The sequence below is a fragment of the Penaeus chinensis genome, chromosome 20, assembly GCF_019202785.1.
Source record: "Penaeus chinensis breed Huanghai No. 1 chromosome 20, ASM1920278v2, whole genome shotgun sequence".
NCBI classification, from domain to species: domain Eukaryota; kingdom Metazoa; phylum Arthropoda; class Malacostraca; order Decapoda; family Penaeidae; genus Penaeus; species Penaeus chinensis.
The window spans coordinates 5,343,693-5,348,573 of record NC_061838.1 but is presented as its reverse complement, the minus strand read 5'-3'; positions in this window follow the sequence as shown (position 1 = coordinate 5,348,573).

Below are 4,881 nucleotides of genomic sequence, written 5' to 3'. Positions count from 1 at the left end.
GACCCTTAACCCCTTGCAGAAACCAAGAGAAATCTTAGACGTCGAATTTGCATACATGACTTCCCTAATTGAACTGCAGGCTTCATGATGCTATTGTCATTTGTATTTTCTTCTTATTTCCCGCTTGTCTCTCCCTCTGTCTTCCTCCAACGATTTCCTCGTCTTATTCCGTTTGTCGCTTTACGTTTTGTATATTTCTTCCCCTTCCGTCCGTTCCTTCTCTTTCTTTCTCTCCTTTACTTTGTATCTATATATGTTGTTGTTTTTTATGTGCCTACTTTTATGTATTTTTTTTATGTACTTCTCTCTGTGTCTATTTATCTACTCGTGGGTTCACTTGTTCACTTGTTCACTTGTTCACTTGCTCACTTGGTTATCGATCTGTCAATCTGTTTATCTATTCACCTGTATGTTTAGTTATCTATCTACCTTGCTGTTTATCCATCTATGTACATGTCTTTTATATTATCTATCTGCGTGTCTGCCTGTCTACTTGCTTGTCAGATTATCTAACAGTCAATCCCTCTTTTTCTTTGTTTATTCTATCTGTTTATACTTCTATTTGATCTTTATCTTTGTCTCTTTGTCTACATCATTATCTGTTTGTGTTTCTCTCTCTATTTGTTTGTGTTTGTTTATCTCTTCATTGGTAAAACAGTCTATTCCCATCTTTCCCTCTATGTATCTATCTCTATCTATTAATTCATCTATCTATCTATCTATTTGTCTATTTGTCTCTCTCTCTCTCTCTCTCTCTCTCTCTCTCTCTCTCTCTCTCTCTCTCTCTCTCTCTCTCTCTCTCTCTCTCTCTCTCATTCCTTTCCACCTCTCCCTCCTTCCTCTCCACCATCCCCCCCTCCCTCCTTCCTCTCCATCCCCCTCCCCCCTCCCTCTCGCCTCCTGCTTGAACTTCGCATATCTTTATCCGTCTCCGCCCTGGCCGCCTTGACGCAGCGCCTGGCAACAACTTCGGCGGAGACTGATGTTGATCGTCTTCCTTTTGGTCTTTGTCAGCTTCTGTTTTCCGTTGCTTGTGTCTCGTTCTTCGTGTATGTGTGTGTGTGTGTGTGTGTGTGTGTTTGTGTGTTTCTCTCTCGCTCGTTCGCTTGCTTGTTTTCTGTTTCATGCATAGTGTGTTTGCCTGTCTGTCGTTCTCTCTCTCTCTCTCTCTCTCTCTCTCTCTCTCTCTCTCTCTCTCTCTCTCTCTCTCTCTCTCTCTCTCTCTCTCTCTCTCCCTTTCTCTTTTGCCTATTCTATCTCTATTTCTCTCTTTTTGACCAGTCTCTTCTATTCAACTGTCTACCCCCCCTCCCCCCCCCGCCCCGGATTAACCCTACCTTCTCCTCCCCCCTAACCCACTACCCCTTCCCCTCCTCCCCAAGTCATGACACCCTTCCTTCCACCCTTAGCCACTTCTCTTCTCCCTTTCTCTCCCTAAGCACTACCCCCTCCCCCTGTCCTCTCCTCCTCCCTAAGCTATTCCCTTCTCCGCCCCCCCCCCTCAAAAGCCACTTCCCTTCTCCCCTAAAAGATCTTCTCTTCCCCCTTCTCTCTTAGCCACTACCCCGTCTCCCTCTCCCCTTCTCCCTAAGCGGCCTCCCTTCTCCCTTTTCCTCCCTAAGTCATTTTCCTTCTTCCCTCCCCTCTTTTCCTCTCCCCCCCCCCCCCCCCCAGCGTCGCACCTTCACTACCCTTAACAACCAATGGTCCGCGGCGATCATTTAATTAATAGATGAAACCTTGATTACACTCAGCGACATCCAATTAAACCCGTGAATTAATTACCTCGGAGAACATGCACTTTACAGGCGTGGACTCTCTGTTATTGCATGCGTCTTGCACCGTGCTCCGCCTCCCCCTAAACCATCCTCCCTCCTTCTCTTCTAACCCTTCCATCCTCCTTCCCCTCTTCCCCTACTTCTCTTCCGTCCTTTCCACTCCTTCTCCGCTCCCTTTCCCCACTTTCCCCTCAATCCCTTCCTTTCCCCCCCTTTCTTCTCCTCCCTTCCTCTGCTTCTCCTCCCTTCCTCTGCTTCTCCTCCCTTCCTCTTCTTCTCCTCCCTTCCTCTTCTTCTCCTTAACCTCCCTCAAATTCTTGGCTCGCCCACACGCATACATACAGCCTGCCGCCGTTGGGTTGTTTATTTGCAGGACAGAGGAACCTGAATCCCGGCGTGCGGTCCGTAGACTTTCTCTGTGAGGGTGATAGGGGCGAAGATAATGATGGTTATTAATCTGATATTATTATTATTATCGTCATCTCCTTACTGTTACATATAATCTCGTTATTATTATCATCAATATCATTATCATTATCATCAATATCATTATCATTATTACTACCATAGTTACTAATTAAATCACCTATTTTATCGTTAACATCATTTTCCTCATCATCGCTTTTTCAGAATTATCATTACTATCAGATGTAGTATGATAATGACTTCACACTTCATAATATAGTTACATCTGGGGGTTCCCCGTAGAACTCACGAAAGACAGTTAAACACACAGTTAATAAAGAAGCTTACAGACATCACCCATCCTTCCCCTTTTCTGTTCCAAAGACAGAGCTATGTATGCCTATACTTTGAACATTAGTATTCTCATCCATTAGCACTATCACTATCATTTTCACTATTGTTATCACTATCGTTGAAAGATCTCTGATGATCATTCCTTCACGGAGAGTTTCGTAAATGGCACCAGTGGACAAGTTTCCTCAACTTGTAACTAGTTCCGTCTCCTGCTACCACAAAGTTGCATGCTATCATTCTTAACGCTGATTGCAGGAAACGGAGTCAAGTTAGTGTGATCATGAGCCATGACTTTCTAGATATTAAGAGAGATAAAGGCTAGATTTGATCGGAAAGACATTGCAGAGTTGCAATTACATATGATGATATGTAGTCAGATTTGGATTCCAATTACAACTAATATGGGTTCCTTCTCTTATTGTATTATCATTGCAAGATCCTATAGCTAATGATATATCTCTGATCAGTTCCATTGTTTAATTCAACGGAAATAAATTGATATCGAACTGGTAATCATACTATTAATAACGACAAGGATAGCAATAATAAGAATAAGAATAATGGCCATGGTGATAAATATAATAAAGATGATGATATGAATTATAATGATAATGATGATGATAATACTGAGAAAGATGATGATGAGTAGGATGATGATAATAATAATAATGATAATGATAATAACAATAATAATGATAATAATAGTAATGAAAATTATGAGGACGAGGATAGTAATGATAATGATAATGATGATATTAACAATAATAACAGAGATAATGATAATAGTAATGATAATAAAGATAGTACTGATACTAATGATAATTGTGGTAATAATGGTAATGATAATAGTAAAGGTGATGACATTAATAACAATAATAGTGATAACGATAAGAGTACTGATGATAGAAATAGTACTGATAATGACTATAATAATGGTGAGGATGACGATGATAGTAATAATATAAAAAATGATACCATGTAATAATGATAATGATAATGACATTGATCTTTAGGATTTAGTATTAACAGTAATGATAATAATAACGATAATAAGTATCGTAAATATATCACTAATGACAACGTTAATCATCATTATGACAATAATGATATTTCTCTATTATAAAAAAAAAAACTAATAATAACGCAAATAATGATTTAATAAGAAAACAAACACACTTTCAATTTTTTTATTCCCCCATGAGCGTCAACAACACAACCTCATTACATAAGCAATCTCTTTCTCCAGAACTTAGTCATAACGGTACAAGTCAACATTTTATCAATACAGAAGGGCTACCAGTCTCTCTCCTAAAGTGGCTCCTCAATCTGATGAAAAGCATATGACAGGACTGCAGCTGAAGACAAAACAAACACAGTAATGAGATCCAGCTTATATGCCAAGCTTCACGCACTGTAAAATTGCACCGGGCGTGGCGAAGCTGGAACAATACAGATAAGTATGCTGTTTTGAAAAGCTCAAGTGGCTAATTCGCGTGTGGTTGTATGCGAGGTTGGTTATTATGGGAAATGGTAGTTGTGTTGTTGTTAGAATTGTTATTGATGTCTGGTTTGGCATTTAAGTTATTATTATCAATGTTATTGTTATTATTATTTTAATTGTTGTTGTTTCTTTTATTATTATAACTATCATTGTCGTTATTAGAGTTGTAGTAGAGTTATCATTACAATCAATGTTGTTATTATTTATGTGTCTGCTATTGTTCTCATTATCATTTTTATTATCATAGTCATTATCATTATTGTCACCATTATCATCATCATCAGTATCACACCATCATCATTACATCATTATCATATCATTAGTAGTAGCAGTTTTCTCACCATTATCATTATTTTTGTTATTATTGATACTGGTATAAATGGTAATCATATAAATACTACTTATGGCGATAATGATAATGATAAGAAAATTGAGTAAAGGTAATTCGAGTAAAAATATATATCAAGAAAAATGACAAAAAAAAATAGATAAAAAAAGGTAAAGGAAGGAGACAAAGATTTTCTAAAATACAGAAAATATACCAAGAAAAAAAAGCAATACTTATGAAGGCTTCAGCTCATGAAGAAATTCTTGTGAAAGCAAAAATTGGCGAAAAAAGGCATGTTCTCAATTCTTCTCCTCGTAACGAATTTCATTAAACGTTAAAGAAGAAAGAGAGAGAGAGAGAGAGAGAGAGAGAGAGAGATGCAAAGAGAGAGAGAGAGAGAGAGAGAAAGAGAGAGAGAGAAAGAAAGAGAGGGAGGGAGAGATAGATAGAGAGAGAGAGAGAGAGAGAGAGAGAGAGAGAGAGAGAGAGAGAGAGAGAGAGAGAGAGAGAGAGAG